The sequence below is a fragment of the Lates calcarifer genome, linkage group LG10 (assembly GCF_001640805.2).
Source record: "Lates calcarifer isolate ASB-BC8 linkage group LG10, TLL_Latcal_v3, whole genome shotgun sequence".
Taxonomy (NCBI): domain Eukaryota; kingdom Metazoa; phylum Chordata; class Actinopteri; family Centropomidae; genus Lates; species Lates calcarifer.
This window is the reverse complement of record NC_066842.1, coordinates 8,402,195-8,429,531: the sequence shown is the minus strand read 5'-3', so window position 1 is coordinate 8,429,531 and position 27,337 is coordinate 8,402,195. Positions and strand designations below refer to the sequence as shown.

The following is a 27,337-nucleotide window of genomic DNA, read 5'->3' as shown; positions in this document are numbered from 1 at the left end:
TTTCAGTATTCAGACTCTTCTGTCATTTCCTGCTGAGTGATGCTCTGAGTGGCGTTAGATTCAATGACTCATACTCAGGCATGCTTAGTGTTTTATAATGTAACCACAAATCATTTATTGTTTAACAAAAATATATATAGTAAAAGTAATCATTCTAGGTAATTACCTCCTATGACTGACATATCATTATAGAGTGTAGTGTAGCACATTATTTAGTGGTTTAGTCCAGTGGTTCCCAACCTGGGGCTCAGAGACTTTCTGAAAGTTGACAAGATAAATCTGGGGAGTCTTGAGATGATTAATGAGATAGGAGATAAGAGTAAAAGAATTTAGTTGAGTAAATGTACCTAGTTACTTTCCACCTGCGTTTGTGTGTGGGTGTGTATGTGTGTGTTGGCACTGGACCAATACCATCTCCTGCTGCACATGCCTGAGTTATATTTAAAGCTACATAGACCTGGGACAAACTGTGCCAAACAAACATCATTTCATCCCCTCCAGTAAGATCCATGTTCAAATGAACACATAAAACATCTACACATACTTATTCTGCTGTATAGTCAGCAGTAACACCACCCCATACACTGAATAGAAGCTGGGGGGCTGTGTAAATATGGATGCTGCCTTCACCTGTCTCAGTCTCCTTAGTGTGAAGCAGCTATAGAAAGGCCATATGGAACACAACAGTTGGGCTTCATCTTTTTGGCTCTCACTTGTGGCACTTCCACTTCCATTACAGTCATATTGTCAGGGTAATAGCAAGAGAGCAGCCCACCATCTGGTGCATTATCACACAGCAATGGTGTCAGGAAGCGGGGAAGTCTGTATCTTGTGTCTTGAAAATACTTTCTCTCCCTCTGGCAAGGACTCTTTGCCTTCTGTTCTTTCAGGTACACTAATTCTTCTCCAAGGTAAAGTTGTTTAGGGATATCTCAAAGAATTGTTTGCAGTTGAAACAGCTGTGATTAAAAGTGGACTGCTCCTCCTCATACTCATGAGTTGGGCTTGATGATTTTTTTTTCTCTCCTTTCCATAATGAGCCCAGGAGAGTTTTATGAAGGATGATGGCTTCAATGTGAACTGCAGCTGGCTGGAACAATGTCTATGTCATTTCAACCCAAATACATGACTCTCACTCTCAGCAACAATGATGTCAAAGACCTGATGACCTTCAGCTACTGGAAGATGATTCATCAATTTGTTTTTGACTGATTCTCCCTCTTGACTTTACTGCCACCTAGTGATAATAGGCAATTACACTGATGACTGAAACTAGCAACAGGCTTTTAAGAACACTGAATCAGAATTGTAATGCAATTAACATAGATTCAAGTGTGAATAAAGTTGGTTTTTGGTCATTTTATTGTTAAATAATTCAGAAAGAATGACTGAAAATATCTTATAGTAGCTTTAAAAACTATTCAAATCACAATGTACTGAATAATTTTTTGTTTTAGCTGCCTGCGTATGAGTCTATGAATTTATTTGACTTTCTGGTGACATCCCCTGTCCTCACTTACAAAGGCTTCCTGTAAGAGGCTTAGCTATTTATTTTCATGGCAACGGAATCACATTATTTGTCCGTCGATTGGTGATCATTGCTACCAAACAAGCAGCTGCCCCATTACCTTTCTAAACTCCATCCACCCCCCATCCTTCCACCCACTCCACTCTGACCCCACCCTCCATCTTCTCATTCCTCATCCAATCCTCAGTGGATTCATTCTGTGTCGTCTGTACATCTGCCATAGCATCTATTATCCATTCCCAGCTCCTCTGTGTCCTGCTCCTTGATTTATTGCCAGGCAGAAAGCCTGGTTTGAATTGATTTACAGCAGGTTTTATGTCCACCTCCAGTCTGCTTTCAATGGGGAAAAAGATCATTACATGGTCTCATTGTGATGTCCTGTTTCCAAACAACCTTGGATGCTTTCAAATGCATCCCAGATGCTCAAGTGAAGGATGAGATCTTTCAGAATCTACAAGCTTCCCAATAAGACATTATGCAGAATAAAGGATATCAAAGGCAGGTATTAGAAAAACACCATCATTTAGTTTCTGGTATTTTTTAAGTGTGTGCTGAGCTTCAGGGCGTCTGTTCCTTAGATGTAAGTGGCTGAGCCTTTGTGCCTTTATGTTAATTTGCCCTTTTCTGATACTCTGAGAGCTGGGGAGGATAATTGTTTATGATTACTCTGTGACATTTCCATATGGCTGACGAACGGTTTGCCAACACACATACTCACTTACACAACACACACACACACACACACACACACACACACACACACACACACACAAACACACACACACATCTGTCAAGACCAAGCTGTTTGGAGCCTGAATGGTAGATTTGGTTTGCATGAAACTAAAAACCCCAAATGGGGGGAAACCACCTCCTCTAGTATGATGTTATGATAGTGAAATAAAACAACATAGTACAAAGTAAGCACAGGCAGAAATACCATCTATATATAGCCTCTCTATATCTGCCATTTTATAAAGACACATTAACAGAAAAAAGAAAAACTCCCACAATGCTTTATTCTTTTTTCACTGTCTTTATAATACAGATTCTGTGGGTCATTGTTAAGAGACCTGTGAATCAGAGGCCAGAGCCTGCAAGCGTGTCATTTCTTCACTGGGGGTTTTTATCAACCCAAGAAGGATTTTTTTTCCCTGAGGGGGATTGATGAGTTGATGTGGTTGGCAGATATCATTGTATTCCTGTTGGATGGATGCAACATAAAGTGAGAGTGCTTTGTTCTATCGATCTGACACTCTCTATCAAACCCCCCTCTCCCTTTTTATTGTGATGCCACCAGGATTATAACCCTCTCCACACCTCAATTCTTATTCCCCATGCACCCCCTCCATCATGTCTCATGTGTATTTGAACTGGGTGGGTGGTGGGTGGTTCATGGGGTTACCTTTGCATGAGCCCCTATGGAGATCACTGGGGCTAAATCACATTTACCCTCCCTCCTTCCCCTTCCTCCTCCATCTCCCTCCTCCTCTGCTAGGGAGATAGATGACAGCCACCTATTCTTTCCTCCAGACAGCAGGGTGTTTGCTGTTCCTCTTATCCACCCTAGAGACCGGCCTCGTAACAGTGTTATTCACCAGCAGGATCTATCTCTATTTGCACTGTCATGTTGTAAGAGGAACAAAGGTGTTTGTCTGAGGGTTGAATACATCTAGATCTCGGATAACCTGTGTGCAAAATAATATCCTTCTGGGCCCTGTATTAAGCTGCTCTATTTGAATGTCATAGATTTCCTCAGTGTTACTGAATTCCTGTGGCCTGGCTATTTTCTGCGGAATGACATATTTTTCTAATACATCCCCCTCGGGTGAAAATAATGTCTTTTTTTGTGTATTAACAACAGTTCCCATCTCAGAGGAAACAATACTTTTTTTGATGAAAAGTCAGAACAATAACAACAGCCTTAGGGAAAAAAGCAGCACTGCTTGATATAAAGCTATAACCTTCATGTAAAGTCAGTTTCTGATCACATTAAAAAGAACTTCTTTGATATGTTCCCTCAAATTCATCCAAGGGGTTAAGTCCTTCAATTAATTCTACGCTGCTCTTTCTCAAAGATTCCTGCATTATTTATGGGCTGCCGCCACTGCAGATTATTATTTGCTGTGTGGTGTTTACATCCAAGATTTAAATCTAATCCCAGGGGATTGAGACGATCTCATGTTTGGAGTGACACATGGGCATGGCGTTGTAATTAGTAGAGGTACCCTTTTGATATGCGCCTGATGAAAAAACACAGGCTGACAGTTAACATGCGGGATGCAGCCACACTCATTGCTCATTTACTCCTAGTGGTGTCTAGTCATACAGATCGATAGGTCTACATCTGCTCGTGTTTTGAGAGCTCTTTCTGAAACTTTTGCTGCTGCCATAAAACAAAAAAATAGAGGGGAATTTAGTTTCTCCAGAAAAAAAAAATATGTTCACAAAACCTCACTGTCAACAGTTTCACAGGGACAGTTTTTCTTTGAAAGTAGTTTCTAGCTTCAGCTGCTATGTGCACAAATGCCACTTCGATGTAAAATAAACAGTGAAATAAATAAACCACTTGGGAATAATGTGGATATGCATTAGGTTTTGCCTGTCAAACAAAAACACTTTACTAGGAAAGAAGACAGGCGGGCAGACAAAAACAAGTCAAAAACTGATGCAACATATAGTAAACAAACTGGCTAAAAGGTGAATGCTTGGTGGTGTGTATTGTTGGGTCTAATGACTAATGGGAAGCAGGTGTGTAAGCTGAAGGCTGGTGCAGGGACAACTAGTGGACAGGTGAGGAATGGCAAGGAATGACTGGAGAGGTTAAAGGAAATGGAATGAGAAGCTAATCAAGTAGATAAAACCATTACATTATGAGATAACACATTTGCTCTTCTGTTAACACTGTTAACAGTGCCCCAGTTATTAATTCTTGGCACATTAATTCAAGACTGTAATGTTTACAATGTATATTTACTCAAGTACGCAACATTGTTTTTGGTCAAATATGGAGAATTAACCCAACTCTGCAGCTCTAAGAAGGTTTTCAGCCACTGTAAACGCTTATTTTCGTATTGCATATTTGCTGTATGGTTGAGTTTCAGCATCCCTTATCATTCACAGCCATTTAAACCTCCCATTAACAGAGCTCCGGTGAAGTGTATACTCCCACAAAGTGAGAGTTAGCAAATGGCTAGGAAACACATTTGGACGCTACGTGAGTCGCTATCTCGAGGTGGCCAGTTGGGCTAGCTGTTTAGTATGCTAATTTGCTAACCAGTAGACGAAAATAAATGATAGAATCTGCAGCAAAACATTAACTTTGCTTTCCACCGCCTGGAAATAGCTCTAGACAAGCAATGAAGTTTGATGCTGAACTCCCAATATGTCCTCTAGACTGGTAAATAAACAGCTAGCATGCTAACATTAGCTATGTAGTCAAAAGGCACAGCTCCTTTAAGAAGCTAGGTTAGCGCTAGCCAGCTTAGTGGGTAATGGGGATGGTATATGCTGTATGTCTCTGGCTCCCCATGAAATTACATGCAGCCTTTGTATAGGCATGAAAAAAGCAGAGGGATGCTCTGTTACATGAGAAGACTAGAATTAAGAGTCCATTGGTATTAATTAATTTTGATGAATGAACAGTGTAGCAAATGATTCAGTGATGACTAATGCACTAATACACATTGTAGCTCACTGCCCCAATAGAAGCTTATTTTTTATACAACCCCCTTTAAAATGTTGCCATAATTAAAATGAAAAACAGGAAACAACATACTGTAATCTGTAATAGACTGTATGTTAAGCACACATATTAAGGCTAAGTATGATCAGAAATGCATTACAAAGGCTGCAGAGTGAGAGATATTTAAGGTTTTATAGGAATTAACTTTATAAAACGTTAGTCAGGTTATATAAATGCTGGGGAACCTACGATGGAGCTCTGGAGTAACCCGGACAACACTGTGGGAGCCACTGGGAACAAGCAGGTCTAGCGCCCCCCTAAGTTGACAGTCATAACCCTTCATCCAATCCACGGGGACAGGACCGCGGCTCTGTCAGTTCCTTTCCCCCGCTCTTGAGCGCCCGGCGATGCGGTGCTGAGCAGGTGTGAGCATCGTGAAGGACACACAGACGGACGCATTTGCCCGCTACGGAAGGTAAGGAAGGACAACGGGGAGCACTGGGCAGAGACAGTGAAAACTATTTTTTTTTAAATTAAAGAAACATTATTTCCAGAGAAGCCGGGCGCTGCATTTTTGACAGCTGGGAAATCAGTGTTGTTTACAACAGAGCTGAGTGGGATGTGCGGATGGAAGGGAGCTTATGCAGCCCTCCGCAATGCAGAATTGTTAACGATTTAAGTACGAAGAAACTGCATTTTGCATTTTTGTGTCGCAATGATAGATATAGGGAGATACTGTGTGTGCAATACATGACTTATCGTGGCGTGGTGGGGATGCTGCTGTTGCATGATCTGCAGCACATCCTGGCATGTACTTCCTTCCCAAAAAATGTCGATGCACAGAGTGGATGCGATGGTTTTGTGATGTTTCAACCATATATACCACATCTGCGTTAAGTGAGTCTGAGCATTAAATTCAGGATTAATTAGACCACGCCAGAGGCCGTGGCTTAATAGCGCTGCACATACCGACGATTCAAACTGTCGCCTGCCTTTAAGCCAAGATTAGGAAGCACCCGACGACTGTAAACACTTTGATCTGGGTGGAACTAAAACGCATGTCCTGGTGTTAGTGCCGCGATTGATTGAGGCATATGGTTCGGCTCTGTCGTCTTCACTGGCAGATTGAGCCGTAGTGGCTTAGTTATGGCCCGTCGCAGGGTTATTCTGTCAGGATGTCAGGTGCTGGAGAAGGTGTCATGGGCGCGTCCTGGCACACCAGACTAGGCTTCAGTGGAGAAAAACTGTTCATGCTACACGTTGCCAAAGTAAGGTTTGGGTACTTTCAGACGTCCCTAGAGAGATTTCCAAGGGGGTCTTCATCATGTAGCTAAGTGGTGAAGAGTATTTTGTGAAGTTATTTCACTCATTTGGTTGCATGATGACATGATTGATGATGATTTTCTCACATACAATTCAAAGAAGTCATCAAAATATCAGATATATTTTTTTAGCTGTAAAACAAATTTGATTACATTGGTTCTCTAGATCTATATGGGGTCAGTGATAGGAAATAGTTTTCTGCAGCTATAACACAATTAATAGCTGCAGTGGATCTGGTATGACCACCATCACAATGGATGTAGAAATACATAGTTATAGTTTTCATAGTGTTGTGAAGTAATGACTTGAGTGCATAGCTTTGAGCACATGTCCCCACAGACAGCAGAGTATCATTTAAGCCACTACAGCTTTCTATTGTGGTCTAATGAGTTTGTAATAGTGATTCACGATGTAATCAACACCACCTAACTACAAGGGAAAATTACTTCTAATGGTCTGTTTGCGGTCTACAGTTCTAAAGTTGTTTTGCTCTTGCGAGGGGTACAGCTAACTGAGTCAGCATGTGTTATTTTGAACTTGTGGTCTCAGGTTAACATATAATGTATGTTTGTGAATTGGTATTGTGTTCCTTTAATAACTTACTGTAGGACTTGTACCCCCAAACTACCTACTAACAATTATTTCTCGTCCAGTATAAAATGTATGTATTTTCAGATGATCAGTAGATACTACTATGTTTCTAGGAACTGTGCATTCAAATATTTTTTTGACTTGATCTTTCATCAAATCTTTTTTTGGTGATGTTTTTGCTGTTCAGTGCCATGTGCAAGATTCTCTACCGTGTGCTTGTCCTGACTGAATCAGAGCCATAAATGTGGCACAAAATGTCAGTGGGATTCTGTGGCCGCCTGTCAGGAGGAGCACTTTATGAATCTTGTAAGCTTGACTGCTGTTAATGCATCCTGTGCTGTCCTGTGTACACCCCCGAGGACAGACCCTCTCCTTCATGCTAGGTGAATGAATTTACTCTGCTCAGAAGTAGGCTAACCCACTGCGTGCAAAGCAGCATCTTGCGTTTTATCCCCCTGCTCTACAGCCAAATATGTCTGAATATAGTAGTTTTGAATTTTGTAATAAGCTGTTCCCTGCCAGCGCATTGGCAGAGCTTTTTACATAACACCCTGTAAGATGTGGCTGTCCTGTGATGCATTTCAAGGCCTCAGTCTCCATTAGTGTCACAGTCAAATGACTCAACATAACCGTACACTTACTTCTCCTGTGGTTTGAAACTTCAGTCGCACACTTCAGTCACTCATGTATTGAGGTAGACAGGGTAACCTCACCTGAGGCGGAAACTAGAGCTGTCTTCAGCCTCCACATCTCCACCTCAGCATGTAACATATGAACATGAGTATAAGGGTGGGAGAGATTGGTTTTTCACATCTTGTGTATGGAATTTTACTGCAATCTGTCTGGTGCGTGAACAGTTTTTCGTTTTATATTCAGCAAGACAATGAACTCCCCATTTCCCCATCTCATTTAAATACTACTGTCTAATCTAAGCAGCATGATTTCAGCGCTCACAGCAGACTCTTGGATGTTTGCCATCTAAGATTAAGGTAATTTTAGAGTTGTTTTAGGAGATTAGATTTGTTTCCTGATGTCCTTCCGACCCCTGGGTGACAAATTCTTGGGCAAAGAGTCAAGGCAGTAGTTGAACAGAGGAGGGTAGATTTTGTGTGTGATTTTGAAAAGGCTCTAAACTGATTGGCAGCGTTGGCATTTGGCATCAGCAAGGCTAGTTTGTTAGGCGCTGTTTGTTCTGTCATGCTGAATGAAGTGTCAGTCACGCTGGAGGGAATACGTCCTGTAGACTTGTTTCATTGTTAAAGTTTATGCACTAGGAGAGGATATGGCAAGACGAGACAACCTGTGCACATGAACGCTGTGTGGGGAAACACACACACAAACACCAGCCTTTATTGCTGCAGTTGTCTTCACTGTGCGTACATGTGCGTCTCTTTGTCTTCCGGATAAAACATGCAGTGCTCTCCTCTTGATGCTTCCTTTAGATTGCTCAGCAATTTACGCACTGGTGATCAATAGTGAGATCCACTAATGGTACGGCAGTGAGGCAGAGACATGACGTCTTCTGTGTTTGCCTGGAGACAGACCTCTCCTCTGTTCATGCCTGAGGAAGAGAAAGGGCCTCAGTCCCCATCTGCCGTCTCTGGCCATCTGAATACAGTTTGCACTTGGCCTGCCATCGATTCTCCCACTGTGGAATGCTTCCTGCTCTCTGTATACACCAGATCCATAGATCTTATGTGGAGAGACAGAGCTAAGTGGGAAAAACTCTTAGGCACATTTGTATTCCACTTGTTGATCATGCATCTAATTTGTGCAATGTTAGACTTAACATTAGAGCTAATGCACATGTAACTTTTGTTAGGCTTTCAGATATTTTTCAGACAGCTTTGTTATTTTCATTCTGTGAAATGTTGAGAATTGTTTGCATTGTAAAGCCAATAGAACGAGAAGAGAACCATGCAGCTTAGAGTCAGTTCAGTACAGTCAGTTCATTGACAGAAAAGTGATCATTTGAATGTAAATGCAAATGTAAAAAACATGTTTAAAAAATGCCATGGGTATTTTTCAGGATTTTTTGGATAATTTACAGAATGATTAATTCTGAAAATAACGAGCCAATTAATTGGAAATCAAAATAATCATCTGTTGCTGCCTTAATGCAGGTGCCAGCATTTGCAGCTAGTTGTATCCTTTAAGCACATTTCTGTTTTTTAAGGATAGGAATTTCGTCTTCCAGCCACACTGGATTTAAGCCTTTTTAGTGTGTGTGTGTGTACATACACACGAGCAAGTATGTGAGTGTGACTCATCTAGCTGTTCTGCAGTCCATGATTTGTAACTGCCATATCTATGATGAGAATAAAATAGAGAATAGCCTGTATAAATGGTCTTTTGTTGATCCACACAAATGCAGCTCACTGAAGATAAAAATAGATTTATTTGATATCAACTGCTGGCCTTTTGTCTATTTATAGCATTAAAGAGAAGGATAAGGAGAAAGATATTATTCATTTACTTACTATGATTACTAGAGTAATCAAACTCCCTTCAAGATATAGCTTAAAAGTGTCTTTTATGGTGGAACATTTAATCTGTTCCTCTTTTCTCTATCAGTGTGATTTTGTTTGTTGATAAAGTGTCAAGCATCCTCAGTGTGACTAGTGACTCATGTGGTTCCGTCAGTTTGTCTGTTTGCCAAAGTGATGTCTCATTCAAAATCTGATTACCCCATTTCCATTAAGATAATGTGGACCAGACAAGCAGGTAGTGTTCGGAAATTGCCTGGTATCTCCCCTTGCCATTCATGGGGGAAATAGAATGACATTGAACAATGTCATCAAAGTGTTATCATGCAGTGGGTAGATATTTCAGGTTTACTGACAAGGATTTGTCATTGGCCTGTTGGAGCAACTAAAGATCAATTCCTCAAAACCACACTTTACATCAAGATTGATTTACTTAAGAGTTTGCAGAGGAACTGGATAAATGACAAACCACTGTCATTCCAACTATTATTTTGAAATTTATTTATTTATTTATTTTGTAATGAACGCCTCAGTTTTTGGTTCCAGGCCATCTACACATTTTAAAATATTGAGTTGATGATTTTTGCTATATTTAGGAATAGTTCAAATCTGTAACTAGGTTACAACTGACAAGATCTGATGTCTTTTCTCATATTTGCCTCTCAGTTTTCTCTGAGATATTTTTAGACTTTACAATCAAAGTAAATCTTTTGGGATTTACAGACTCAGTTAGAGAGAGATTACAAATGTGTGCCCTTCGCCTGTTAATTTCTGTTAACACCATGATCAGCCATTTTAAATTTTCCTGATAATATTTGACTTGCTTCATTACAGTGTCAGCACAGAATATTGTTTGTTTGCTTATTAGCAGGGCAAACCTTATCTGGCTTCACTGGGATGCGTTCAGTTTCCACAATAATATTGAGAGTTATTTGCTCATCAAATAGCTAATTGTATTTTGGTTGTTGTTAGCCATTGTTAAAGAGGTTTGTATTTAATGATGATAAGTAGTAAAAGTGACAAGACTGCAAGGTTAACAAGTTCAGGGCACAGTTTTCCCTAATTAAGTAGTCAATTTTAAGCATCTTAGTGTGAATGGGTCTTAATTAAAGTACTCCTCAAAGTGTCAGATTACCTCTTGCGAATTTGTTTAACGTTCTACTGAGCAGAAATATTGTGTTACACACAGTGGACTGATTTCTCACATGGGAGTCTTGAGCCATCTGCTTTTGCACCTCCGTAGGTGCAGTCACATACATTGTTTACAGGGCTGTTGAGAAGCTGTGCAGCCAGACAACACTACATGCTATTTTGGTCCTGTAAGAGATGACTTTCAGTTTCATGCAATTTGAAAATCAGTGGAGTGTGTCTGATTTGTTCCCTGGGATTTCAGCCAGAGAGCCCTAATGTAGACAATATCTACAGTTGTAAAGTGAATTCTTCATCTTTTCAGATATTTTGATTGTTTTCAGGGTGTTACAAAGCATGTTATAAAGTCCAGATTAGACCAAGATTGTCTGAGAAAACTTTAAAATAAAGGGGTAGTTTTTACATGGTCTGCAGGAGATGTTTTTTCATTATTAAAAGGTTGGAACAAAGCCTTACCTATATAACCATATCCCCTCTGACATATAGTAATTTATTCTGTAATCTACCACATGAAAGCTAGTATTTAGCAGCATTGTGAAGATTAGATTACCTCTGTATCTTTCATCATTGATATTCTCAGTAATGGGCTACATTGTTTTGGCTTTAATCCTATTTAATCTGTGTTCATCATGGGGATGTGGAAGCTTACAGTAGTTTCAGCCGCTTGAGCTGTTATCTTATAGTGCCTGGGATAAAGAACAAGCCTGATGGCACAGGGAACTATCCAGTTAGGTATGAAAGTGTCTTCCTTGTTGGGGCCAAGCCACTCTTGGGGCCTTTCAGCAAGGCCTGTTGCTATGGTGCTGGGAGCATGTGTGGAAGACAAGAACACAACTTCATCCACATGCTAGTTCAGCATGCAAAGCTCCCAAGCATAACCACACTTCTCTGCTTATACATCACTGTTCATGTATACTGTATGTTGTTTTTCATGCTAACCCAGTGTATGTTGCCTCATAGTGATGATGCATGCTGTGTGTGGCTGACAGCTCGGCCCTGTTACGTAGATAGCATACTAAACCGGAGTCAGGAACTCTCCACCAGTTGTGTGTTGAAAATAATGAAAGACTGAGGGGGGTCAAAGGGGATTCATACACTAATCAAAAACGTCCTCGGTGAGAGTCACACTAGTTCTTTAGCTAGCTGACCTCTAGCCTTCTGTGGGAGGGACTACATGTATGAAAAGTGTATGGATTGAAGGGTAATCGCAGAGAGAGCCCAAAGGCGAAGGCCTCCTGGCACGTGGAGCGAATACTGAGGACGCCAAGCTCTTGGGAAGCCTCATTATACATTTAGGGGCGTCCTGTTTTCCCCCTCTCTGGACAGCTGGACAGCTAAATTGTTAGTGGATCAATAGTTTAGCTTCCTACTGGCTCCACAGAGTGAGTGAAGTGCATTTAAACCCAAGAAATCCCATTACGCTTGGCAGAGATGGGAAGCATAGCACTAGGGGCCTAAGCAAGTGCTATTGCCATGCCCATTATTCAATCTGCCTGTTTGTTTACCTGCAGTGCTTCTGCTGAGACCACCCAAAGTCATTTTATGCTCATGTTATCAAATTGTTCCCGATTTCCATTTTCTTTGCCACACAGTTTCCTCTATAAGTATCCCATGATTTTCCCATTTGATTATATTTTTTAAGATAATGCTTTATAAGTTGTGTTTTTAAATCACTCATTGGAATCTGTCATTTCCGGGACACTGCAGATCCCTGACAGATCTTCACTAAAGGGATTGATTGAAAATTATAAGGTTGTGTTGTGCTCCCCTACAGACCAGCTGATTGTATATTAATCTTTCTTATTATGGCCAGAGCCTGACTACAGCCTGTCTGTATTGATTCAATACTTATTTAGAATGCTTGGTGTTGTTGTTTTTCAGTCCAGCTCATTGGCTATGTAAAAGGCAGAGGGAGAAAAGGGGTAGAGAGAGAGGGATTGGGGGGGGGGGGGTATAATGAGAAACAGAGAAGAACAAAACATTTGGAGCTCTCCCTTCATTCCTTAGATCAGTGTAACCAGAAATAAAAGCTGTGGCTGGTGCAGGCTCTGGGCTGTGGGCCGCCGCTGTCCTCTCCTGGCTCTCATGCTGTGCTGCCGGTGTATTAGTGTTTTGCTGGTCAGCCTCCGAGCTCCTGGGCCCTCGGCTGTACCTCTACATGAAGAGCCCATTGATGTGTATAACATTAGCATTCGATGTAGGCAAGCACGACAAACAGGTTGGTTTTCCGTTTCACACTAACAAACCTGTTCTCTCTGGATCCTCTCAAAGGGTCTCAAATCAACCCTCTTGTTGCATAGCTAATGAATGTGGATAAAAGAGGTCAAAGAATGCTTATGTAGCCCTCTTCAGTCCAAGCACTGCACTCTTTGTATAAGACCTTGCCCTGCCAACTGACATGTCAGCCCAGCACTTTTTAGCTGGCATGACACTGTCACATCTGGCCCACAAACTCACAAGGTGATGTAACCACCTGCGTCATGTTTTCTGTAAGTGCTAGTGGGACAATACACCAGTACTAATAGCTTCCGACAAACTACCCTAAAATGTCCCTGAACAAAAGATGTTCTTTCCGGTTGGCATATCATTATTAAGATCTGATCCCAGCATTCTGAGGGAATCTGGCTGACTTATGCATGAGACTTGCGCACTAATTATGCTCCAGATTCTTCTTCCTTGGCTCAGTTTGTAGCTGCAGGAGCTTCTGTTGCAATCTGCTAATTCATGCTGCTGACATTATTCTCACAAATTTTACTTAGCAACAGCAAATTGCCCCCGAGAAGAAGTGGCTAATATTACTCCATGAAAAATAACACATGTGATCTTGGTGTTCTCCATCTATGTGTTTTAATTATCATGAGTCAGAGTATTCCTTGAATGGGTCATCTTGATGCCAAGAGAGAGAGCCAGAGAGAGAGAAGGAAGAAAAGAGGGAGGGGGCAGGGGAAGCCAGCTTCCTAATTACAGATTTTTTTCAATATATATTTCAACATAAGTATAGAGGAATTTATATGAACAATAAATAGGCAGTTAATTAAGATGTAAGCAAAGATACCACCATTATAATTCTCTTTACTTCCTGGCTAGACTGAGGGAGATGCCAACATTCACAACATCAGTTCCCTACCCATCTGAAAAATTCTCTCACATCATTCCATGGAGGAAAATAAGTCATGCATGCATATTAATAGAGTATTTCTTCACAGTTCAGTAGGGCATGGTGGTGGACAGCCTCCATACTGTATGTGTGGTCCTTGTGGTGAAATGTGTCAGTAGTGTAGTGGCCAGTGTCACTGGTTGGATTATTCATGAGAAAGGTGTAATGGCAGTGAGTGGGGGAAAGGGCATCCAGAGGTGAATCTGACTGGGAGAAAGAGCATTGAATCCTTTTTTTCTGTGCTCTTTTTACACACACAAACACACACAACACACACAGACACACACAGACACACACATACACACACCCTCTTTGCAGTACTCTGACTCTTATCTGCAACACACAGCTCCACTCATGCTGCACACACAGGGCCATAGTGTGTGGAGGACAGATGGAGCGAAGGGCACAGAGTCACAGTCAGGCAAGCACACCCCCCTAAACACACTCACAAATCCACAATCATATGCACAATGGATAGAAGGAGGGGGGGTTGTACTTGTCTTAATTCCCCTGCAACACAGGACAACCAGACAAAGCAAAACACTGCTCTTCTATATGACTGAGGGGGATGGAAACTACTCTGCGTTAGACTGCTGGAGTATATAATGTTATTCACATTGACCTATGACCAACCAGATTATGATTTGACTCCTCTACAATGTAATGAGGTTTAAAAAAAAACTGGTCTGCCTGCAACTAAGTGTATATATTAAGTATCACACCAAATAATTGATGAATCATGTTTTCTACAAAAATGAACAAATAAATAATTGCAGTAAAATACAATATGACACAGGAGCCAGGGAGATGGTTAGTTTAGCTTAGCATTATATATCTGCGATGTTACTAATTAACCAACGTGTAAAAACACGTTGGTGTTTTACACGTGGTTTTATGGACTATGTCATGCCTGGTTCAGTGTCTAGAGTCTTGTTATTGTGAGGTTGCCAGCAGAGACCAGCATAGATCCCATACTATTACTGGACAGAACCAGGCTAGCCATTTCCCGTTTTCAGTCTTTCTGCTAAGCTAAGCTAACTGTCTTCTGCTTCCAGTTTAATATTAAATGCACAGGCATAACAGTGGTTTCACTTTTCTCCTCTGCTGTAACTCTAGCAAGGGAGCAAATAAGCAATTATCTCAATGTGTCAATCTAGTCCTCATAAAGCTGAATTGAAATAGTCTGACATTAATAGAGCAATTTTCTTTCTTTCTTTTTAAATTTTTGATTATGATATCTGGTAAATAAAATATGTTATTTGTTAATCCCGGTCTGAAAAGCAGACTTAATGCTGCTAAATTAGCCAGAGAGAGTCATGAGAAAAAGAGCTTGGAAATATTTTGGAAAGTTATAAAGCTGCTGTTTGGAGCTGTAGTTTTATTTACACACTGGAATGAATCAAACCCATCAGAATGTAGGTGAAAGGGCCCAGTGAGTACTCTTAGGGCAGTCAAGCAAAAGCATCTGTTGTAATATACAAAAAAGTCGCTTAACCTAGTTAAGCTTGATTGGAAATGCTGTAAACCCATGTAGCTACATGAGCTGTTTTCCGAGCTGTGTCTGTAACAGCAGTTGGGCCGTGTGCAAACAGCTTCATAACAATGAAAAGATGGTTTCCTTATGTGAAAAGATCATCTTGTGATCCAAATGCCAGAGTGCTGTTCTTCTCTGTTGTTTAAGTGGGCACCTGTTCTGCGTTATGAGCCACGATCACATGGTGTGACTTGGCCAAGAGGCACCAGATGACTCAGGTCTTTGCCCAGGCTGTGCTCATTGTCAGTCGGCACACACACTGCTTTCCAACAGGCTGACTGACTGTGGCCATGTGCTCTGCAGTAAACACAGGTGACTGGGTCTGTTGACATGAACACTCTGTTCCGGACATGAATGTATATGATGGTGAAAAGCCTGGCCCACATAAAGTGTTTTTTTCCCTTTGCAAATATCCTTACATGCACAAATGAGACTCATTTGATTATTACATAAGAAACAATTAACAGAGGAACAGGAAATTGGATAATGTGTTCACATAGCTTAATATATAAGCAAATATTAGCTTGTCCCAGCTATCATATTCAGGTTTCTGGCAATTTAAATAACAGCTCGTGCTGTGAGTGTTTAAAAAATATATGCTGCTTTTTAAAGGAGTATTTGAGTGCCAATTAACAGGGGAATATTATTTTACACATAACTGCGCCCATTGAGAAAGACTGTGGAGCCTGCAGTGGCACAAGTAGTAAAGGAAGACTTCCTGATGGGTAGGCATGAATATGCATGGTGCTGCTTAAAAGCACTGGCACAGACTAATACAGTATGGCAGTCAATGGATTCACAGAGCAGGCTTTGTCTCGTATACTTTCAGCTCTGGAGGAGGTGTCTGAGCCTCTTGTTTGAACTGTTGAGCCCCAAAGTGCCACTGCAGAGATCTCTGATCTTGCTTAGGAAAATCTTTAAGTCTTATTAATGTCATATCATATGAGGAGCTTTAGTTGTGTTAATTATATTTTCTCCCTCTCTACTTAATTACTTATTTATCAGTACGATTGTAGGGTGTTTACATTTTTGCCCAACTTGGAATTATGATATTTCATTTGGGATTCATTGAGTTTGAGCCGGTTTAATGAATCGTCAAGTGATACGTTACCAATGTAAACAACTCAGCATGTGTCTGATACGCTAGAGATCTTTAAAAAGGCCTGTTGGTCTGTTCTCCCTAAACCTCTTTTTGTGGTCCAGACATACAGGCACCAACACTGCTCAGTGGCAGGGGACTTGTTCCTCTCCTTCTCATTTCCTAGAATAATCTGTCATCCATCCTCAGCTGCCTCAGAGAGAAATTTGGAAACAGGAAATATTAGAAGTAAAGAAATATCTGCAGGGTCTGCTGTCAAGTTCTTAAAGCTACAACTTGGCAATGGGACTGCTGTTGCATCAAGGCTGCAGCGACACTGGGAGTTAACTGCCACAATAACTTCACCAAATCTGTCTGCCTTTCTCAAGCCTCTGTTTTCGTCCATTCTTCTGCAGTCTGTATGTGGCTGTGTGGTTTGATATAAGAATGTGAGCAAAGCCACAGATTTCCCTAGATTTTTTTTTTTTCAAAAAAAAAAAAAAAAGCAGATGTGGGTAGAACCAGACACATTGTTCTGTTTCACAACAATACAATCATACTGCAATCCACTGCTGATTGAGAAGAAAACCTAGGATATAAGAATATATACTGTATATACTGTAATCTGAGCGGTCACGATATGGGATTAGATGACTAGATGACTAAAAACTCAAACAGAAAACATTTCATAATGGTAAAGTGAGGGAAATGTCGATGGTAAACTCATGCCCAGAGTGTTCTTCTGTTCAGTAACTAGTAAGTTCAGTAAGTGGAAAAAGGGATAAAAAAAACGGCAGCATGAGAACGGGGGAAAAATAGCTACAGCCATTGATACAGAAGCTGAAGGCTTTAAAGGTTGAGTTTAGTGATGTTCTCTATTTTTATTGTTGACAACAAATCCCATGAATGTACTAAAACCAACAATACATTGATCCAGTAAACAAAACAAATGTAGCCTATTTTGAGTCCATGCCACATACACTATCTTGGTACTGTAAATACTCACTAGTGCACTAGATCCACAGCTGAAAAAGTAATGATTGCCAAAAACTACAGACTCTTGTCTTCAGTGGGAATGAATGAGCTTGGGGCTTAGAGCCACAGACAGACTGGTGGAGTCATAAAATACTGAGACGCTTAAAACATTGTTGGTTTTGGTCTTTGCTGACAAAAAGACATGTCTTAGTAAGAAACAGTGGGACACATTAGCACAAACAACAGCATTGGAAACAAAGCCACTTCTGTAATCATCCTAATTATGGTGTAGATTGATTGCTGTGGTGATGGTGGGAGGAATAAGTCCTGTATTAATGAATCAGTACTGTGGAATTGATCCAGCCTGTCTGACTCAGATTTGCCTGAGCTGTAATGACAAACTTTGATTCATCTTCTGATGGATTCCATTTCTCAGGTATTTCTCTGTGCATCGTAATATAAGAGTGAAGTGATTAATAAATGTCAATGACTGGTTGCTGTTTCACCCACATCCACAAAGACATTTCTGTATCTCTTGCAGTGAAAAGCATTTGTTGTGACTGTGACTGTCACTGACTTACATTGTGTCTCAATGGTTATTATATCCTCGTGTGCTTGGAAGGTACATTTTTGTCTGCCATTTTATAATCACTGCAGCTGGTGGTGAAAAGGTCCACTTGAGTGTTAAAGCGAGAGAACACTGGACTCTTCAGCTGACTTGCACTTATAGTGCAGTGCACACATACTACTTATTAGCACACATCCGACCATACACTCACTCACTCTTGAGTTGCCAGGTTTCTCAGACAAAGCTGAGGAAAAATGTTGAAATTAAGCAGGTGGCGGAGACGATTGTTTGGTTTGACTGTGTGTCAAGCCACTGTAGAGGAAGGTAAAGATTACAGCCATTACACACATACAATACCTCTGTGTCTGCTAATAGTCGCCACTTCAAGACTCCTCTGCTCAAATCTTCTCACCTGCAGTTTGTTCAAACAGTTTTCAGAGCAAGCATGGATAATGATGACAGAATAGGGCATGGTGAGATGTAGGCTTAATGCTTTAATATATGGTAATGATTAACAGGCAGCCTGATGTTCAGTGTTCAGTTCCCTACTCTGTCTTAATGGGAAAGAGATATTTGTATTTGAGCAAGTCTGCATTTGAGTTTACTACAGAGAAAGTGAGAAAGAGGATGTGTGTCAAAACACCAGAATAGTGGGAGACACAAACATGGAACCCAGGTTATGTGCTGTGACCTTGTTTGCTAATTAAGTGTCAGACCTATTTTTCCACTCCAGAAAGAAGAGTTCATATCTTAAGGCTTAGATTGCCAGAAGGCAATGGGAACACTCATTTTGCTACTGTTGGCTGGCTCCTCAAGGGCTCTATCTTTGTGTGTATGTGGGTGTGTGTGTGTGTGAATAAAAGTCAGGCGTATCATTAGATGCTACTGTATGGGGTAACCCTTTCTTATGAATACTGCATAAAGCTGTGAACATAGATGTAACAACACAGTATAATGCTGCAAAAATGTCACTGTGACTGTCACAAGTATTGGCTCCAGTGATCACACAGGCCCAATCCTTACACAGATACTAAATTAGTCACATGGAAGACAGCTCATAAGTAGAGTCAGGCAATAAATCAAGTTAATATTTTTATTGTGATATTGAATCATTTTAAAAGTTGACTTTTGAAGGTCTTTAAGGCAGTGTTACGTTTACATTATATAATTTTTTAGGTTATCTTGTCGTTCTGCTTGTTTGTATTCACATTTAGGGCTCAGACTGATAAACTGAGAAATCAAATGCTAACTAATCAGTCAGTATTAATCAGCAATCATTCTGATAGTAGTTTAAGTCATTTATAGAAAAAATGCCCCAGATGTAATTGTTGCAGGTTCTCACATGTGAATATTTGCTGGATTTCAAAGCCTTCTGTGATATTACAGAGATGCAAACCTGTCACCTTGTGGCAAAAATCTCAATTTTGATTCCAAAATAGGTTATTTGTGTGATTTGTGTAGATCTGATGAAGATGTACATGGTTCTGCAAGGACATAGTCACGGGGAATGAAATGAGATCCACTAACGCTACTGAATATTAACCTCTGACAGTTTTTGCAGTGGTTGTGAAAGCAATTTATAAATGTCATGTCTCAACCCAGTCTTTTAATTGACGAAACAGCAGTTAAAAGAAAGAGCAAAAACCACATTCATTTTTACAAGCTGTGGTTGTAGATTGTATCCATATGGCTGGCCCCTACTCATAGAGTCTAACTGTTAGAGACATGTTTTATTAAAAGAGATGATCTCTCTGTTAACATTAATTTATACCATTGCCTTTACATCAAATTCCAGGTTCATCATCCTGGTCTGTAAAGTTGTTTTCTTGACATATTTCCTCTTGTCTCTTTGCATCTAGCTGCCCACTTTACACTGTATGTGTTTTGTTCAGCGAGCATGAAAATTGCCCTATTTAATGACGCCCTCCCATGCTTCTCAAGATGCAACGCCTCTTGATGCACTGAGAACAACTCATTGACCCTTAATCTAAAGGCTCCCACTGAACCTCTGTAGAAGGTACTCCTCTAAGTGAACAACAGGGTTCACTTCAGATTTCTGGTTTATCCCTATTGTATTGGGCATTGTTATGTGCTAGTGCTGCAGGGCATAAGTGATTGTTTGTCCAGTCCTAAAAAGAGCAGCACTGTTCATGAGACATATATCAGTCATTTGAATCCCAGTGTTGACCTATATGTAAAGGCCTGGGTCAAAGGAGGGGCAGGCCAGCCAGAGCGTAGGGCAGATATCCAGTCTAATGAGCCTTAATGTAGTACCCAGTGACACGACATGCTTCAGACTGTGGCACTCATAGATATAGCCAAGAGGAAGACAGGAGTTATGTGGTTCTTCAGTGAGTTATTCTAGCTGAAACAACTGTGTGTTTTTATTGTGCTTATTGTTGTGTAATACAGACCACTGCCTTGTGGATGAAAATATCATGCATGAAAACTGTCACACATGCATGCACACATTTACTGGAGACTCCTTTCTGACACTACAGGGAAATTCTCTTTCTCATTCTGCCTCTTTCTCTTGCTCAGTCTTGCTCTTACTCTGTTTTACTACACATAAATACATCTAAATACACCTCCAAATTGCATAATTCCTAATTTGAAACCGATGAATCCATTTGCTAATTGGATGCGTACAGATGTTATGTTAGACAGGACAGACAGTTGAGGACAGGAGAAGATGGACTGACTCCCTAAGGGGGGAGGGATGGATGCAGAAAATTCAGTGTGACTCTAAACCTTATTATCTATGCCTTGATGACTCCTCTGGTGCAGGAATCAATACAGTCTGCCTGGCTCTAGGGGCACAGGGCCCACTACAGGAAGCGGATATCTCCAAACCATCCATTATGGATGAGAGGAGAAGTATAAGGATGGATAAAAGAAGATGAGAAAGAAAGGAACACTGGGCCAGTGCAGAGGGATAAGAGGGTAGAAAGACAGGAAGGAGGGATGAGAGGAAGGGAAGTAAAGGATGGGTGGAAGAGCTGATTCAAAAGATGAGTGGTTCAGTGGAGAAGGAAGAAGTGACGGTGAAGATTGCAACAGGGCAGTGAGCCTTGCAGCTGTTTGTTTTTTGTAACTGCTCAGCTGCCTTGGTGTGGCTGGTTCCTGCTGTTCCTCCATTGTGGTTGTACTGTTTATTTCCAGCTGAGAGAACGGACACAGCCCTAACAGCTATCAAAATTAAATTGTCTTCTTTCCTCCCTCCCCACAGTTTTTTCTCACCTCTGCAACTTGCAAGCAACATTTTTTGTATTATTTCTTTGTCTTCTTCTTCTTCTTCTCCTCACAGCAGCATCCTTCCCATGGTGCATATTGTAGTCTTCTTATTCTTCCTTGCTGTAGTAATTTCTTCCACCCCACAGTGGCTGCCATGCTTTCTGGCCATACCCTGTTATCATTCTCCCTCTCTCTGTAAAACACACATATGCGACCCCAACCCCCCTCCTCTCTCTCTCACTCTCTCTCTCTCTTTCTCTCCCTCTCCCCCTCATCACCCTCATGCTCTCTTTCCTCCTCCTCCACTGTGATGTGAGGTCACAGCTGGGGAGCCCTATGATTTGACAGCTAAATGTTTATGTGTTGGTGATGGAGGCGGCTTCTGTGCCTCTGAGTGCCTGTGATGGAAGGGGGCAGAATGCCATGACAGCGGTTGCTAACCAGCACTAGCAGACTAGCAGTTTATCCTGGGGCATACTGTTGAAGAGAGATATACAGCTGGCTCCACTGCTGCCAAGTCAACGCTAACGGGACTGTAGCTACTAGGCGTGCTAGGTGCGTCACACCTCAGGGTGTGTGCTTGGGAACAGAGGTGGGTGGCAGAGTGGGCTCGCTGTTTGGTTTGTGTGTGTACTGTGTGGAGGTGCCAGAGCAGAGCAGTGAGTTAGGAAGTTTGCTTGCTTCTCTTGGGTTATTGTAAGCATGTGTGTGTGTTCTCCAGCACAGCTCAACTCTGCTGGCTCTGGGATTCTGTCCTCTGCAGAGGGAATAGCTCATTATCTGCCTCTCAGAATGAAGCATCCTACCTCAATTCTGCAATGCTGCACACTGAAAGGATGAACCTATTGAGGCATTATGTGTGTCTGTGTGTATGTGTGTTGTGTGTGTGTGTGTGTGTGTTTACTGTACATGTCTTTTTTAGTTTGTAGGTTGTTCAAAGAAAAAGGGGTGGTGGGTATTGCAGTATTGGCGTCTTTGTATCTCCTCTTCCGTGTATGTGTATGTCTGTAAGTGCATGATGCAAGTGTTTTTTCTTGTCATGTTTACATTTTTCTTACTTGAGGCATTGCTGGTACATGATTGAACTACCAAGGAAGCCCTTTACTAAAAAATCATGGCTTGTATTCATTCTTTTTAATACTTGTCTCATGTGTTGTTTATTCATATTAAGCCTCAACTCTGAGGCATGTGTCCTATATGCCCAGTGTAGCCTATTAGGGCAAACAGTCCAGCTTCATCATCCTGTATGCTGTAACAGTGTTGTGGCCTATATGTGCATTGTTCATTCATGTATGTGGTGTTTGTAGGCCTTAAGTATTTGAGCAGTGTTTGGAAATGTAGCTTCTGGTGAGTGTTTTTTCAGCTCAGAAGCTGCTTCACAACCCAACACCATATGATGTGAGTCACAATATACATAATGACTTTCTATGCATAATTTTATGTCAGTGGGTTTTGTACAATCAACAGCATCATGACATGTTTCTCCTCACCTTCAGAATTGAGGCTCTCTTTCTCTCTGTGCTTTCATGTAAAAGACAACCTGCATGTGCAATTTTTTTTTCATTATGGTGATGGATGGATTATTTCCAGCCAATTATGCAAAATGAATATTGACCACATTGCATAGGAAAATGCACCAAGGAAGTGAATCGAATGATATGCAGAGGTTAAAATGGATGTGTGTGTCCATTAGAGGCCCAGAAAACCAGTTTTCTCTTTCAGCTACTTTAGTGTGAAGAACAGAGATCTACAATGTAACACAAAATGTTCTGAACATTTTGAATAGCTCTTTTCTTTTTAATTTCTCTATTCAAGTTTTTCTCTGTGCTCTTCTCACTGGTTTGAAGTGGAGTTGGAAAAAAGGTCATTTCGCTGGTTTGCTGATGTCCTCAGGCCACTGTTGACCAGATCTTGTTATGTCATGACTATTTGATGTTATAGAAAATACTAAGAAAACCAAGTTTGGAGATGCTTAAATAGATGCTGTCACATTTGGATCACAGCTAGTAAAAAGAAATCAGTATTTTGTGTGTATTTTCTTCTCTGCCATCAGCTAATCAAAGTAATCCAATTGCACCATACTCCCTTCCTCATTCCCCAGATGACACAGTTAAAAAAACACTTGCAACAAGAGCTGCCTGCCTTTCAAGGTACCTTCATTCACTCAAATCTCCTAGCGCTACTCATATTTACATGCACACAAAAGCTCTTTTGGGCAATTTAGGCCCAGTTGGGTTCGTCTCCTATGTCACAAGTTGGGTAGCTCATTCTGCATCTATTCTCTTTAACTGACCCAGTGAGAGGCAATAAAAGGGCTCTAAGAAAAGATCAGATCTGGATAATTAGAGGCAATTTACTTTGGCTTAAATTCAAGCCTTTAAGAGACTGTAGTCGTGTCTGTCCTTTTATTAATCCAGCCATGAACAACAACAGTAAAGCCCTATTAGCATTATGCAAGTTAATTTATTCATGTGTGGCATGTGAATAAATTCTGATCCACTGACCTGTTCTTAACCTATAGTACATGAGGTGACAGTTCACAACATATTGAGCACAGAGTTGATGACACACACACTGTCGCTTGCTTAGTCGCCAACACATCTACACACACGCACTAGTTTAGAGCCAGAGAAGCACAAGAGGGTGTTTGTGGGAATAGAAACCAGTTAAACATGGTCAACAAATGAACGTTTGAAGTAAAGAATGTTTGACGTAAGATGGCAATGGAAAGATAGATTGTAGACCCCCAACTGTTGAACTGTAGAAAGTCTGTTTTAGGACAGGAAGTACTTCATAAGAGCTATAAACAGCGTCATTTCATTCAATATGTGTTTCTGTTTTTCCTTTCATGCCTCCAGTCTCCTCATTGTATTGCTGACACGCAACACCAGATCAAATGTAGTAATAGGGAGCAGGGCACAGAGATTTCAAACAGCTAAAAGATTTTCTCACATGCCTTCATGTGTCAGTGTCAAATAGCTTCTATTCCATGTTGTTGCAGAACCCAGTTTAAACTGTACTTGCAATTGACATTCTCTGTGTTTGTGTGTTTTAACCAGTTGGAGCAAAAAATAGGTTGAATTTAGTGATTTAGTAATTTGCACAATTAGATGCATGATCAGTCAGCTGCTGATCATAATTTGCAGTTACACACTCTAAATAGATAATTGGTAAATGGCTGGTGATTTTTAATTTCACAGTCTCAGATAATCAAATCAGTTGTTGTTCTATAAGCTGCTGCAGACTTTCCAATAATACAGCAAACCCTATCCACCTGCTACCATAGACTGATAGATATCCAGGAGCTACTGTATATCTAACTGAAACAAACACCAACAGTTTCCTGTAAATGCTAATGCTATTTCTATCTGTTTTGGTCAGAGTGAAGTTGTGAGACAGCACAAAGTCTTATTTACACATTTTGAATGTACTGTAGTTCTGGTAACATAGACAGATGGGAGGAAATTATCCTCTTTTATTCCTGTCAGTGGTGTGATTGGGCTGAGTCAGAAGTTTTGGATAAATCACATTGGAAGAAAAAACCTGGAGCAATGAATCCAGCCAGACACAAGCCTTATGCTCTGTCATCGCTCCATGTGCCCTGCTCTATATGCTGTATGCTTGTGAGTGATTTGCAGTGGTTTTGATTAGTCAGATAGCTCATGCTTTATGAATAGTGGCAGAATGCCTGCTAAAAGCAAGAAATGTTACTTCTTGCTTCTTTGCACAGTTCTCCTGACTTTTTAGTGATCTATCTGTTTGATGTAAATGGAAGCCATTAGATTGTATTTGGACTCACGCATCATCTGCAGCTCTCTTGACCTGATCCATTAGCTTTAATGACCTGAAGGTTGAGTGAAGACATTTGTAAATTCCATTTTCATTGAGTACATATTAGTACAAATGCAATCACACTGAAACACTGCTCTTACCACTTGCTCTCCATAATCCCTTTTATTTTCGTGTAATCACTCAATCAAAGTTGAATGACCCACAAAGTTAATGTTACTTACAGCCTTAGATGATACAAGAGGATCTGGCTTTTGCTCTATTTCTAGTTCTTCAGTCTTTTCTGTCCCAATCAACACACACACAATTTAAGACCTTAGGAGTGAGACAAGATCAATTAATATGTCTTTCCTTCCCTTAAAGCATCAGCTGGACATAAATTGCCCAGTAAGATAGATGGTGGTAGGGTATCTGGAAAGATCTGGGACCTCTGCATTATTAAACACCATGAAATCCAATAATTTTAATCAATTTATCGCTCTGTGTTTTGTAGTCCTGGCACAAAGCCTTTTTTTGTTTCTTTTTAGCTCAATCACACAATTTATCATGTTGTCAGATCTGGCTGGACGGCATCCAGGCAATACCAAATCACTTGCTAAAAATGCTGCTGTATGTGTTAATACAGACCCTAAAGCTTACTGAAACTCAGACAGATTTGTTGTGTTGCCCTTACAAAGCTCCAACTCTCCTAAATCTGTTGTAGTTTCCCTTCTACCAAATCCCTGCAACACTTGCTCAGCATTTCCTCAGTTAATGCAACCCAAAGGTACTATATGAGAATTTGTATAATGGTGGCTGCCTCCTGTGCCCAGAACAGAGCAGATACACTTAAACCTTGTGTCAGCACACAGAGTAAGAATTCACAACTGGGAGCAGCTGAATAATATATCATCCTTTTGCTGTTTGACCATGAGCTCTGGCTCCACTGGAGAGGTTTGGGGGTTCAGTGTTTTGCTTAATGGCTGTTGAATAAAGGCACATTACTTATTTTATTGTTTCTCTACCTCACAATTCCTACTCCCCTGTACTAAATATACTATAGTCAAAATCTGTATTCTTTTTGGCTAAATGTAATGAAAAGTTTTTGAGGAATATATTGAAGTGACAGCCTAGATTTTAGGATAGAACTTTATGGTGTTGGTGACTTTACTCTTGTGTGACAGATGGTGTCTTTAATAACTAGAAGCTTGGAGATATTCAGTGTGCATATTTGTTACTAAAAAAACTTTTTAAAAAAAAGTAAAAGTAGACTTAATCCTACTTCTGTTTAAGGTTAGGAGATAAATGAACTTCAAAGAAGAGCTCAATCATTATTGGCTTTCTTTAGTAAGATAAAAAGAATAGGAGAGGGAGGAAGTGCAAAAGAAGCAGGAACATTAACTGCACAATGTGCTTAGTACTGTTATATCAACTTTTAAGTGAGCAACGCGTATCTCAGCAACAGTCTCTCTTGTCTTATTGTCACTTCATTGGTCTCTTACAGAAGTGCACATTTTTTTTGCAAAGCATGTGGTTTTTTGGCCTCTTCAGCTTCTCAGCAATGAGCATCTTTTCCAGGAGAAAAACAGCTTTCTCTGCGACAGTAGTGGGGATGATGATTATGACAGTGCTGATGATACATCTGGCTCTCTGCCAAGCTAATGATGAGAGTGAAGTCGGGAGGATGGAGGGTGGTGTTAAACTTTGGATGCAGCAGGAGAGGGGGTGAAATTGTGTGTGCCTGTGTGTGTGTGTGTGTGTGTGTGTGTGTGTGTGTGTTTTTCAATTTGTATCTTTTTTGTGCTGGAGTGTTTCTGCATGTGTGTGTGTGTGTATGTGAGTGGGACGGGAGGGCTTAAAAGATTAAACCGCAGCCTGGCCACAGTGACGAGAGAAGACCCCTCTGTGGAGCGCTCTCACTGCAGGGAGGCTTCTTCATTTGCATGGCTCCCTGTCCTGCTCAGGGAATTAGCCTTTTCTTTTCCCATCGTCCCTCTCTCCTCCTTTCCACCTTGGAGAGAGTGCTTCCATCCAGCAGCACTGCTCCTTTCTGAGGCAGACAATGGAGTATTTAGGACACTTGGCAGAGTAGGCATGTTGGAGGGGATGGGGACACGGGCTGCTAAGTAGCTCATCTCGTCACATAGCCACTGGCATGATAGCTCTCCACAGCAAGGTAAGCACTGAGCAGTCACACCACACACACTCCATGCCATGGATTGTTGTACTGTGTCTTGTAGGTTTGTATAGTGATGGTTTTCCCC

At 40.9% G+C, this 27,337-nt stretch overlaps 1 protein-coding gene across 1 annotated transcript in view; it reads left to right on the top strand.

Annotated features, from left to right (window-relative positions):
• Window positions 1-5,477: 5,477 nt before the first annotated feature.
• The window catches only part of LOC108888544 (contactin-1a-like), a 47,458-nt gene continuing 25,598 nt past the window's right edge, over window positions 5,478-27,337 (top strand). The window contains 1 exon segment of the mRNA XM_018684580.2: window positions 5,478-5,685. The gene's annotated coding sequence lies outside the window, so the exon portion shown is untranslated.